The following is a 14,457-nucleotide window of genomic DNA, read 5'->3' on the forward strand; positions in this document are numbered from 1 at the left end:
ATTCTGCAACATGTTTAGATCTTTTTGACTGTTTTTAGTCCTTTTGCAGCATTCACAATACTTATTGCAGGTTTTTAGATGATTTGCAAAATTTTTGGACAAGTTTCTAATACTTTTTCAACATTTCTAGGTCATTAAAAGTTTTGAAATTTTACAGTATTTTTAGACATTCTTCCAGGCTTTTTAGACTTTTTGAAATATTTTTAGATCTCCTGCAACACTTTTTAAATATTACTAAATTTTTAGCCACATTTTTTGACATTCTGGAAAGTTTCAAATCCTTTTTCAACATTGTCTAGACCTTTTTCAACATTTGCTAGTGCTTTGGCAACATTTCTAGAACTCACCGAAGGTTTCGAAACATTGTTTAGTATTTTTAAACATTCTGCATCATTTCCAGGTTTTTTTTAAGGCTTTTGGACCTTTTGCAAACCTGTTAAATCTAATGGAACATTGCAACATTTCTAGAATTTACTAAAGGTTTTGGAACATTTTTTCAAATTTATAAGCTTTTTTGAAGGTTTGTAGACCTTTCCCACATTTTGAGGCTTTTTTGCCATTGCAAAATCTTTTTCAATATTTTTCTAGACTTTTTGAAATATTTCTAAGACTTACAGAGGATTTTAAAACTTTTTGCAGTATTTTGAAACAATCTGCAATAATTCCGGTTTTTTTTACGGTTTTTAGACCTTTTGCAACATTTTTATGTCTTTTTATTTCAACTGCATGGTTTTGCAGTTGAAATAAAAAGACACAACATTTTTAGACATTTTGTAAAGTTTCTATTCTTTTTGCAATGTCTAATCAAAATTTCTTGACCTTCTGAAACATTTTTAAATCTTCTGCAAATCTTCTCAACTTTTTTAAACATTTTTAAGACTTATTGAAGATTTTGCAGTATTTTGAATCATTCTGCAATGTTTCCAGAGCTGTTTGAATGTGTTTAGAGCAATTGAAACATTTTAACACCTTCTGGAAAATTTCTAGGCCTTATTAAACATTGCTGGACCTTTTGCTACATTTCTAAGTCTTACTGAAGATTTCGAAACATTTTGCAAAATTTATAGACTTTTTTGAACATTTTAGGCTTTTTTGCGATTGCTAAAACTTTTTCAACATTTGCTACCTCCTTTTGCAACATTTCTAAGACTTACAAAAGCTTTTAAAACTTTTTACAGTATATTTAAACAATCTGCAACATTTCCGGGGGCTTTTTACGGTTTTTAGACCTTTTGCAACATTTTTAACTCTTTTTATTGCAACTGCATGCTTTTTCAATTTTTTTTAGACATTTTGTAAAGTTTCTAGACTTTTTGCAATATCTAATCCAAATTTCTTGACCTTATGGAACATTTTTAGATCTTTTGCAAATCTTCTCAGGTTTTTTAAACATTTTTAAGACTTATTGAAGATTTTGCAGTATTTTGAGTCATTCTGCAACGTATCCAAGGCCTTTTGAATGTGTTTAGAGCAATTGAAACATTTCTAGCATTTTCTGCAAAATTTGTAGGCTCTATTAAACATTGCTGACCTTTTGCTACATTTCTAAGTCTTACTGAAGATTTCTAAACATTTTGCGAAATTTATAGACTTTTTTGAACATTTTTAGGCTTTTTTGCGATTGCTCAAACTTTTTCAAACTTTGCTACTCCCTTTTGCAACATTTCTATAACTTACAGATGGTTTTAAAACTTTTTACATAACTTTTAGACATTCTGCAACATTTCCAGTCCTTCTTCAACAATGCTGCCTTTTGTAATATTTTTAGACATTTTGTAGAGTTTCTAGACTTTTTGCATTACTTTCAAACCTTTTGCAAAGTTTCTTCACCCTGCGCAACATTTTTAGATCTTCTGCAAATCTTCTCAACTTTTTTAAATATTTTTAAGACTTATTGAAGATTCTGCAGTAATTTGAGTCATTCTGCAATGTTTCCAGTGCTGTTTGAATGTGTTTAGAGCAATTGAAACATTTCTAGCATTTTCTGCAAAATTTGTAGGCTCTATTAAACATTGCTGGCCTTTTGCTACATTTCTAAGTCTTACTGATTTCTAAACATTTTGCCAAATTTATAGACTTTTTTGAAAATTTTTAGGCCTTTTTGCGATTGCTAAGACTTTTTCAACATTTACTACCACCTTTTGCAACATTTCTAAGACTAACAGAGGGTTTTAAGAATTTTTAGATTAATTTTAGACATTCTGCTACATTTCCAGTCCTTCTTCAACCTTTTGTAATATTTTTAGACATTCTTTAGTGTCTAAAGTTAAGTTATGGAAAATAACTTTGAGATTTGACAGTTGACGACCAAAAGTGATTGAAAGGAAAAGATAGCTCAGATCGTAAGCTTTCCGAAAATATGCTCATTTAAGTTAATCGGTTGCACCGTTTGGCCGCCAGAGGGCGTCAAAGTCAAGCTTCACAAACCTTCAAAGTGATTTAACCACTTTTGCTCTAAAATAATTCAGTTATTTAAACAGTTACGACAAAAGGTCACTGAGGGTAAAATATAGTCCAGACTATAGGCTTTTCAACGGTGTATTCAAAAAAGGTCATTGGTGTGCTAGTTTGTCCGCTAGAGGGCGTCAAAGTTAAGCTTTTCCACAATTTTGACCATTTTTGCTTTTTACACAGTTTTTGAGATATTTCCCGGAAACTAATCACTTTTTTGGGACACTCTCTACTCAGCCGCTAATCTGAGACACCCTGTATCACTATGAGTTCTATTTTGCCCTAACTGTCACAGTTTTGGGGATGACCTGGAAATTATGTCAATTTTGACGTTTGTCAGTGCGTGGCACCCTTAAAAAATGACTTTATTACAAATGACACTTTACGTCATTTTTGTATCATTAACCTGAAGGAATTTAGGCAGTGGAAGTTTATTTTAAAAATTGAAAATTTTCTCTAAATAAATTCAAAGGTACCACCCTTTAAATTTTTGAACAATTTTTGTTTTTAATTTTTCAAGGACTAACGGTGCCTGGTACCAAAAAAGAGCATTGAAGGTAAAAGTTGCACTCCTTCAAGGTACGTTTGTGGTAATAATTTCAAACCTCTAACTTGAAGCCTTTCTGAGATATTTAGCAAAAACTACAAACAAGCAAGGTTAACTTTGACGCCCTCTAGCGGCCGAACCGGAAAACTTAGCAGTGTTCGCTCAACGTCACGTGAGAGCACCATTCATTAGCTTTCTTTTGCTATACGGCTCGTATCTATAGGATGGTTCAAATAAGCGAGTTATTCACGATTTTCTGGATTAGTGCACGAAAATTAGGAATTTCTGCTCGATTTGAGGGGCGACCAATCAAGACTGCTAGAGTAAAAAAAGTTGAGTATAGATACAGACATTTTACATCGAATAGGACTAGAATTTGACGTAGATTTCAAAAATCAAATAAAAAATGGGTCATTCCATTTAAGAAATTATAAGTCTGGTTTGTTGCTCAAATTTGACACACTGTATACTGTATATTAATGGATTATCTAGGAAACAAACAACCTTTGGTTTTTTCAAAAACAGCTGAATATCGACATACATGAAAAATATACAGAAATTTACGTAGAATTTATAAATGCAACAAAAACTAAAGGTTCTCATTTGAAAATGTCAACTGGAAAATTTAATTTTGGTACACCCTGTATATCTAATTTTTTTATTAAAAAATGCGCGTTTAAAAATAACAATTTACATACTATTACATTTTTCTGAATAATAATTCCTTGAATTTTAATCCAATTTATTCCATACTTTATAGACACGCTGTATATTTACCCATTCCTGAATTCAATTATATCGTCAACTACACCATTTCCAAATGTAGGTCAGAAAAAGCCAAGTGAGATTCAGAAAAGGGCAAGCGTAATTCAGATTAAGGAATTGCAATTCAGAAACCATCGAGTGTACTTCAGTCTAAGGAATTGCAATTCAGAAACCATCGAGTGTAATTCAGAATAAGGAATTGTAATTCAGAAACCATCGAGTGTAATTTAGACTAAGGAATTGCAATTCAGAAACCATCAAGTGTAATTCAGACTAAGGAATTGCACAATTCAGAAATCATCGAGTGTAATTCAGAATAAGGAATTGCAATTCAGAACCCATCGAGTGTAATTCAGATTAAGGAATTGCAATTCAGAAACCATCGAGTGTAATTCAGACTAAGGAATTGCAATTCTGAAATCATCAAGCATATTTCAGAATAAGGAATTGCAATTCAGAAATCATCGAGTGTAATTCAGAATAAGGAATTTCAATTCAGAAACCATCAAGTGTAATTGAGACTAAGGAATTACAATTCAGAAACCATCAAGCATAATTCAGAATAAGGAATTGCCATTCAGAATAAGGAATTGCAATTCAGAAACCATCGAGTGTAATTCAGAATAAGGAATTGCAATTCAGAAACCATCAAGCATAATTCAGAATAAGGAATTGCAATTCAGAATAAGGATTTGCAATTCAGAAACCATCGAGTGTAATTCAGAATAAGGAATTGCAATTCAGAACCCATCAAGCATAATTCAGAATAAGGAATTGCAATTCAGAAACCATGGAGTGTAATTCAGACTAAGGAATTGCAATTCTGAAATCATCAAGCATATTTCAGAATAAGGAATTGCAATTCAGAAATCATCGAGTGTAATTCAGAATAAGGAATTTCAATTCAGAAACCATCAAGTGTAATTGAGACTAAGGAATTACAATTCAGAAACCATCATGCATAATTCAGAATAAGGAATTGCAATTCAGAAATCATCGAGTGTAATTCAGATTAAGGAATTGCAATTCTGAAATCATCAAGCATAATTCAGAATAAGGAATTGCAATTCAGAGACTAACAAGTGGAATTGGGAAAAAATAAATTTAAATTCATAAACCATCAAATAAAATTCATAACATTCAAAGGTAATTCCATGAAATACATTTTATGTGGATAAAATTGCCACGGCTGAAACTCCAAGGCACTTTAACAAATTAATATACTTTATAATACAATGAATGTTACGAAAAAAATAACACAATTTAGGTTAAAAATTAAACTAAATTACACTTGATATAATTTCTGAATTGCAATTAAGAATATCTGAATTACCCTTGACATTTTCTGAATTAGAGTTGACTCTTTACACTGTTGATTTACCAAAAACTTCGGGCATAAAAAAGCAATTTAAAACGACCAAACCAAGCAGAAAAAAAGAGTTAATAACAGTCATAATTACCCTGGAAAGAACAAATAAGCACTTTTTTCTCTTTTCATTAACGTCGTCTTTAATTCCCCCTACTAAGCATCTTTAGTGCCGTTTCTGTCGAAGAAATACGAAAGGATTAAAAGTACAAGTGAGTCATGAAAGGGTTTAAGACTCGATGCGCTGCCTAAAGTAGCTTTAATTAAAAAGTATTTAAGTGTAGTCCGGTGTAGGAAAAAGACTTTGTATGTTGAGAAAAATATGGGAAATTTTTTCCCCAGTTTAAAACCGGCAGGCAATTCCGTTTGGATACTTACGAGAAACGTTTAATCCTTTGTAAGTAAATGGAGAGTTTATGATGTCACGAATGAATTTTTATTTTGCCAATAAGTTGCTTGTAGAAGGCAAATATGGGTTAGAGAGCCAGTTACTTTAGAAAATTTTTAAAAAGTATTTTTATAGGACCTGTACTATTGGTCAATTCTGACATTTGTATACAAATTATTCTAAGAATAAATTTATCTGGAGGTATAAATAGTTTAGGTATTATTATAGTTATTTTTTACTCTACACTACTGGAAAGAGGAGCTCAACATGGTTATTTTAAGTGATTAAACCACCCTGAACTACAAAAAATAACTGAGTTACAGAGTGTTCAAATTTTAAACCACCGTTTCAACTGGTTTGAAAATTTGTTGCACCTAACCAGTTTTTGCTAAATAACTCAAAAAGGGTGAAAGTTACAAAAAAATTGAAAGAGACCAAAAATGTTCCTAATCAACTCCTTAACCCAATAGCGGAAGTTTTTAAGACCGTTTTTGTTTCCTGTATACAGGGTGTGCAAGAAAATTATGATGATTCACTATTATTGTCACCCTGAACGCAATTTTTAAGATAGAATTTTTTACTCTTTACTACTGGAAAGAGGACCTCATTACGGTTATTTTAAGTGGTTGAACCACTCTGAACTCCAAAAAATAATTGAGTTACAGAGTGTTCAAATTTTAAATCACAATCCAACTGATTTGAAAATTTGTTGCACCAAACCAGTTTTTGTTAAATAACTCGAAAAAGGTGAAAGTTACGCAAAATTTGCAAGAAACCAAAAATGCTTCTAATCAACTTCTTAACTCAGTACTGTCAGTTTGCAGAACTGTTTTTGCTTTCAGTATACAGGGTGTGCAAGAAAATTATGGTGGTTCACTACTATTGTCACCCTGAACGCAATTTTTAAGATAGAATTTTTTATTCTTCATTACTGGAAAGAGGAGCTCAAAACGGTTATTTCAAGTGGTTGAACTACCCTGAACTCTAAAAAATAACTGAGTTACAGAGTGTTCAAATTTTAAAGCACAATTGAACTGATTTGAAAATTTGTTGCACCAAACATGTTTTTTCTAAATAACTCGAAAAGGGTGAAAGTTACAAAAAAATTGCAAGAGACCAAAAATGTTCCTAATCAACACCTTAACATAACAGCGTAAGCTTGCAGGATCGCTTTTGCTTCCTGTATACAGGGTGTGCAAGAAAATTATGGTGTTTCACTATTATTCTCACCCTGAACGCAATTTTTAAAATAGATTTTTTTACTCTACACTTCTGGAAAGAGGAGCTCAAAACGGTTATTTTAAGTGGTTGAACTACCTTGAAATCCCAAAAATAACTGAGTTATAGAGTGTTCAAATTTTAAACCACAATTCAACTGATTTGAAAATTTGTTGCACCAAACCAGTTTTTGCTAAATAACTCGAAAAGGGTAAAAGTTACAAAAAAATTGCAAGAAACCAAAAATGTTCCTAATCAACTTTTTAACTCAGTACTGTCAGATTGCAGAACTGTTTTTGCTTTCAGTATACAGGGTGTGCAAGAAAATTATAGTGGTTCACTTTTATAGTCACCCTGAACGCAATTTTTAAGATATAATTTTTTACTCTACACTACCGGAAAGAGGAGTTCAAAACGGTTATTTTAAGTGGTTGAACCACCCTGAACTCCAAAAAATAACTGAGTTACAGAGTGTTCAAATTTTAAACACCATTTCAACTGATTTGAGAATCTGTTGCACCAAACCAGTTTTTGTTAAATAACTCGAAAAGGGTGAAAGTTACAAAAAAATTGCAAGAAACCAAAAATGTTCCTAATCAACACCTTAACATAACAGCGTAAGCTGGCAGGACCGCTTTTGCTTCCTGTATACAGGGTGTGCAAGAAAATTATGGTGTTTCACTATTATTATCACCCTGAACGCAATTTTTAAGATAGAATTTTTTACTCTACACTTCTGGAAAGAGGAGCTCAAAACGGTTATTTTAAGTGGTTGAACCACCTTGAACTCCAAAAAATAACTGAGTTACAGAGTGTTCAAATTTTAAACCACAATTCAACCGATTTGAAAATTTGTTGCACCAAACCAGTTTTTCCTAAATAACTCAAAAACGGTGAAAGTTACGACCAAATTGAAAGAGACCAAAAATGCTCCTAATCAACTCCTTAACGCAGCACTGCCAGTTTTCAGAACTATTTTTGCTTTCAGTATACAGGGTGTGCATGCAAATTATGATGATTGACTGTTTTTGGTCGCCTTGTACGCAATTTCTCAGATATAATTTTTTGCTCCACACCACCGGAAAAAGGAGCTCAAGACTGTTAATTTAAGTGGTTCAACCTCCCTGAACTCCCAGAAATAACCGAGCTATAGGGTGTTCAAATTTCAACTAATTTGAAAATTGGTTGCATCAGTATCTCAGAAACAGTGTAAGTTACGAAAAATTTGGAAGAAAGCAAAAATATTAGTAAAGAACTGCTAAACTCATTGATGGTAGTTCCATAGTCCCTCAGTGCCGCTGTTTTACAGGGGGAGCATGTAAATGATATCTTTCAAGCCAATTTTCAATCAGACCCATAAATTTACTAGTAAAATTGGAATTTACTGGTAAACCTTCCCTTCACGCTGAATTTTACTTTACCTTACCGCTAAATTTACCCCCATCATTACCAGAAATTAAATTTGAGGATAACCCAAATTCTTGGTATTAGTGAGAATTTAACGAACAAAAAAAATTCTGAGAAAATTTGTAAAAACAGAAAATTCACGATTAATTAGCGTTTTTCGTAAATTCATCGTGGAGAAAATTGCCTTGGCCCGTATAGCAAATCATCATAAAAAGATAATAAAGTTGACCATTAGCAAGGGACGAATAACGAATAAAAGAACTTTAAAAGGCTCTTAAAACGCGTTTCCTACTGCACGTCGACGTTCGCAGTCCTATTGTCACATTAAAATGTTCAGAGCTTTAAAAATTAATGTCATTTCCATTCAGGACTATTTCAAAGAAACGGTCACTTCTACTTTAGGAAAGATTAATGCTCTTTTAGACTCCACCATTTCCTGGAAGAAATGCAAAACCAATTTTAGTTCGCAGAGCGGATTGGCAATCAAAACAGTTCATTGTACAAAAATGTAACAAAAGGAAACAGGTTTATGGTCGCGTAGAACAAAAAAAACAATAACAAATGCGTCCTGGATAAATGGTAAAATAGAATTTCCCGTTGTGCGTGAAATAATCGGGCTCGTTTTAAAATGTTGCGGCGGGCCCGTCTAGCCAGAGAACGCGGAGGAACGAAAACTGAAATTGGCATCAATAAATCATGCTTAACATTGAATAATATCCATATGGATACGACCCAGTGGGGGATCTCATGTCATGACTTTGTGTTCGAATTTTATATACAAAAATTCCACACTGTATAAAGTTTGTTAAATCTTACTTATGAAAAAAACATTTGGTGTCAAAAGTGGGATAAGTGAATGAAGAGTTTACGGGACATGTCCAAGACAAAGCAAAACAAGAAGGGAAACAAGACTCTTTTTAAAGAAAGCTGATTCTAGTAAGAGGAATTAACTCTACAACACTGTGAGTAACAACTACAGAAAGCTATTAATCTAACATTTGAATAGTTATCTGTAAACTCCTGATCTGTCTCTTAAACTGTACCAAAGTTTCGCAAGAATAATCCAGCTCAGGTGTTCCGTTTGCCAAAGATGAAGTCAGAAGTTCAGTTCTGTAGAACTAAACATGGAACAAATCAGTGCAGGACAAATGGACACTAATCAGGAATCTCGCCATGGAGCAGGAGATGGTGGTCCTGAACGAAGAATCATCCGACCACAACCTGATCCTGCTAACACTGGGGACAGGAGCCAGGATACCGGAGACAATCACCTGCAGAAGCACTGGGAACAGTACAGAATGCTCCTGCAGCGCGACGCAACACCCTTTCCCAGACTGGAAACAGCAGCAGAAATCGACGATGCAGTCCGAACTCTAGTTCAGGACATCAGACAGGCGATCGAGTAGTCCAACCTTATGTCTCTTATTATGTTTTAGGTATTCCGGAGGAAACCAAGCATTTAATCAGAGACAGAAGACGCGCCAAAAGAAGCGTCATGAGGAGAGGAGACAAGAACAGGCTCAACCAGCTTAACCGGCGAGTTAAGGCTGCAATGGACGACCATAGAGGAAACCAAGGGCAGGAACACCTAGAAAGTCTAAATCCCGAGGACAGAAGCATGTTGAAAACATGCAGAGCGCTGCGGCAAAGAAGATGCTGAATCTAGCCATTCACGGCAACAACGGGATTGTCTACGAGAAGAGGGACAAAGGAGAAGCCTTTGCAGACACATTAGAGAGCCATTCTTGGGAAAAGTGGCAGAAGTTATCATCCTCAGGTGGCTAAAGGAGCAAGAAGTGGACCTGTACGTCATCCCCGACGAGCAATTTGAATTCCCGAGGACACTATCAAGGAAACTCCAAGTCCTGAGGATGATCGAGTACATGACGCCAGGGTTCAACATGAAAGAAGCGACAGGAGCCATTCTGCTAGACATCTCCAAGGCCTTCGACAGGGTTTGGTCATCAAGATGCTGAATGCCGGTTTTCAGTCGGCCTGGTTTACTAATTAGATGTTTTCTTTCAGCTCGTCTCTTTCGAGTCAAATTCGACAGCGTCTACTCAAGTTATAGGGAAATGGAAGCAGGAGTACCACAAGGTGCAGTACTGTCGCCATTTCTCTATAACATTTATGTTTCAGACCCACCTAGAACGCAGCGGACCAGCTTAGCGCTCTACGCGGATGACACTGCGGTCATGGCCCGGAGCAGGAGCGGCCAACCTCTGACCCGATACCTTCAAGAGGTGAGCACAGCATTGAAGAAATGGTGTAACAAATGGAAGATCGACCTAAACGCGGAGAAAACGCAGGCCATAGTCTTCAAAAGAAGACCAAAGATGAGGAAGGTCATCGAGTGGCGCAACGAGACGACGTACCTTGGGTCAAGATGGGCAAGAAACTCACGTGGGGAAGCCACATAGAATACGCCAGACAGAAAGGTTAGGATCTCGTTAGCAAAACAGTACCCCATGACAAGTAGGACATCAAAGCTGGCACTTCGGAACAAAGCAACGCTCATCAAGTCAGTTCTTCAACAGCATGGGAGTACGCGGCCAAATCGCATCTGAAGAAACTTCAAGTTGTGAAAAACATTGCGCTCAGGACAGCAGTGGACGCCCCATGGTACCTCAGAAACGTGGACATCCAGCGAGATTTAAAGTTCACCACCGCAACGGAAAGGATCAAGCAGAGCGCAGTGAGGATATTCCAAAAAGCGGAGAGCAGCGAAAATCAGTTACTGCGAGAAGCAGTGAACTACGACCTGGAGCTGGAAGCACCCCACAAACGCCCCCGATACCAGTTATTGGATAACGGGTAATTATTAATCAGTTTTTCTTTCTGTTTCAGATAGACGACAATTCAGGACCAACCAGCCAAGAAGAGGATCACAATTTCCCCCAGACCTTCCCCCCGGATGGCAAGAATTTTATTCTCAAAATCTGGGTAGAACCTTTTCGCAGTTATCTCGGTGCTAACTAAGCCGACTGTTTAGACATCCTCCACCAGAGATAGACGACCTGACGAAGAAAAAAGAAATGGAGAAAGACTCCGTCTCGTGCCACACCATGAGGTGGTCGTTCCGAATTCTGCAACCCGGTTTCGTAAATTAATGAAATAGCAAATCATTTCTAAATTATAATAAAAGCTGCCCTCATGGTCTAACAAATATAAGTAAAATCTGTTTTATTATTGTACTGTACTGTGTACTGTTGTGTTACTTTTGTGAGTTATGTTTAATGGTTTTACTCACTACTTTGATAAACCAACCATTTTGTCAATTAGTTTCACCTGAAATTAAGTTATTAAATTACATTTTTCTATCAAGCGGTTTGATTATACCTAACCTAACTTGCTGAGCCAAAAGGACTTTATAATTTAAACGTGACAATATCGAGCCATAATTTGCCAAAACTATGTAGATAATACCATTATATAATATTGGTGGATTAAAGGTCAGAACAAATATGAATTTCCTAAATAGTAGGTCACTGAAACTGTTTCAGCTAAATATCTCAAAGAAGGAAATGTCTTGAAAAATCTGAAAGTTACTTATGTTAGATACAATTTTTTCTTACAGATTCCATTGAAATTGTGGCGCTATTTCATAGAATAAAGATTCTCAACGTTTAAAGGAGCAATCAGTGGTGTTCGTGTCAAAATTTAGGCTGCAATTTAACATGTGAGATTTTAAAAAATGATAACGTCCAAACGGCAGGAAAAACAGACGTTCGCGTGAATACGTGTTTCCTGATACTATCATCCATAAACCACCTTGAGGTTCAACTGAATGATTTATAAGGTAAATTTGCTGACGTGTCTACGTATCACTAAACATAATTATACCTCGGCTATCCATTTAAAACTCATTAACTAAGACTAGAGAGTTTCTAATTCCCAATTGATCAGTACAAAGTTAAGAAAATCGACCGAGTGACCAAGACCTGAGGCACATTCTGACCGAACAACGGATGGAAATATCCGTGAATAGTCCACGATTAGAGGAGGGGTAGCAGGAAAACAACTTCCTTTTGCTGCAGGGTCCAGTTTACGAAAACGGAAACTATTAAAAGCCTTAAGGCGAATCGTACCTAAACTGGTTGATCGGCTAAAGTTTTCTTGCTATTACAAGCAGGAGAAAACATCTTAGACGGGGTCAACAGGGACGTCGTAATGTTTATATTTTCATGGCCCATAAAATATCAATAACCCTAAACGAGTTTCCGTATAAATAAAGTGAGGTTATGGACGGAAAACTCCAAGGTTGAGGGGGGGGTGTTAAACAGTAAGATTCGCAGTGGGGTGGTGCCAAACAAGAAAATGCTCTCAGTTATTACTAAAATTAACTTTCTAAGTGGAACACTGTTTTGATTTACTAACCTATAAAGCCTTATAGGTTTATATCAGGGTCAATCTCTAGCTTTCGAACATAATTACTATCCTTAATAAATGAGTGAGTGAGAGTGAGAAAAATCAATCAAATTTAATACAGCAGCATATGTCTGTTTTATCGATTTGACCAAGGCATAGCGAAAGAAACATCGTCAGCCAGACACAGGCCAGTGTCAATAGGAACAACATGACTAAAGTAAAGGCAGAAGACACTTTTCTGTCCAATCTCTTAATGGACAGAATTATAGATATCATCACTAAATATGGAATACAGAATTAAAGAATCAACATGGTATGCTACGCCGATGATGCAGCTATTTTCGCGGAAACGTAGGACGATCTACAGAGACAACTACACAAATTCTGCCAGGGCAGCCAAGATCATATCTATAGAAATATAAGATAAGATAATATGGGCGAAGGGATAGCAAGATGATCAGGATCTATAAGACTTGTATCAGGCCAATCATGACATACGGAATAGAAACCAACAAGAACACCAACGTAATAGAAAACGCTCAGGACTGTAATGGGAAGAACAAGAATAGACCGAATTAGCAACACTGACTTTAAATATCAAAAAGACCAAATTCATGATCATTACAAAGTCAGCTCAACATCAGGAAAACCTATGCATCAACGGAGAACCAATAGAGAAAGTTAGCAAATACAAATACTTAGGAACAACGGTTAATGAAGATAATGAGTACACCGAAGAAATTAAAGCAAGAATTGGACAGGCCAGAACCATATTCAACAAAATGAGGAATGTGTTATGCAGTAGAGATCTTAATCTACACCTTAGAGTCAGAATATTGAGATGCTATGTTTTCTCGGTGTTGCTGTACGGGATGGAATCCTGGACGTTAAAGAAAGTGATAAGCGACCGACTGGAAGCATTCGAGATGTGGTCATATAGAAGGATCTTGAGAATAAGTTGGGGACATGGTAACAAACGAGGAGGTACTGGGAAGAATGAGAAAAGAAAAGGAAATATTAAACACAATTAAAATAAGGAAGCTGCAATATCTGGGCCGTGTGATGAGGGGAGATAAATATGTATTGTTGCAGAACATTATGCAGGGAAAGATACAGGGGAAAAGAAGCAGAGGAAGAAGACGTATCTCTTGGTTGAATAACCTGAGAGGATGGTATAACTGTAGTTCCACTGAGTTGTTTAGAGCTGCAGCATGGAAAGTGAGGATAGCCATGATGATTGCCAACCTTCTGAGAGGAGATGGCACTTAAAGAAGAAGAAGAAGCAACACTGACATTAAGGAAGAATGTGGGGTGCAAGACATCGTAAGATGGGGAAGACAAAGAAAAGATATTGGATACCAATAGGGAAAAGAGCACCCGAAAGACCACCTAAGAAGTGGAAGGACAGCTGGCAGTCCACCTCGCAGAAACTGATCCAGAGGAACCTGCGAAACAGATCGCGAGATCTTAAATGTGAATAAGAAGAAGAAGAATAAATGAGTCATGGAGACTCTCCTTCCCAAGGAGGAAGAGGGCGTAAACCCCAAAAAGAGTTCGTCTCTGAGCTACAGGGTGGTTTTGAAAATATTTCTTTATTATCAGCGATGCAGAAAAGGTAACGTAGAATTCAAATATCTAATCAGTTTCCAACTTCGTTTTTAAGATATGGCATAATTAATATACAGGGTGTCTCTGAAAGGAAACCTTCAAGCTTAAATAAGACGATATAACCCAACTTCAATCCAAAAGTCGATAATTTCGGAGATACAGAGTGTCCCAATTTCGTCTTAGTTTTTCCGAAATATTTTTTTTAATAATCATTGGTGTATTGTTACAAAATTCGGCTAAGAGGGGTTTTGTGGGGTAAAAAATTCAAAGCTGCTCTCATTTCCCTTGTAAAATGTAGAGGACGCCACCTACGACACCTTGAGAAAAGTTTCCATAAAA

General features: G+C 35.8%; 1 long non-coding RNA gene across 1 annotated transcript; it reads right to left on the reverse strand.

Annotated features, from left to right (window-relative positions):
• Positions 1–2,697: 2,697 nt before the first annotated feature.
• LOC145729831 (uncharacterized) lies at positions 2,698–3,377 on the reverse strand. The gene is made up of 2 exons (XR_014178471.1): positions 3,095–3,377; positions 2,698–2,905 (listed from the first exon to the last, which is right to left on the reverse strand). It is a non-coding gene; the product is annotated as an uncharacterized LOC145729831 (long non-coding RNA).
• Between the last annotated feature and the right edge of the window lie 11,080 nt (positions 3,378–14,457).

This window comes from Ips typographus, linkage group LG5 (genome assembly GCF_016097725.1).
Source record: "Ips typographus isolate SLU linkage group LG5, UJ_Ityp_2.0, whole genome shotgun sequence".
Lineage (NCBI taxonomy): Eukaryota > Metazoa > Arthropoda > Insecta > Coleoptera > Curculionidae > Ips > Ips typographus.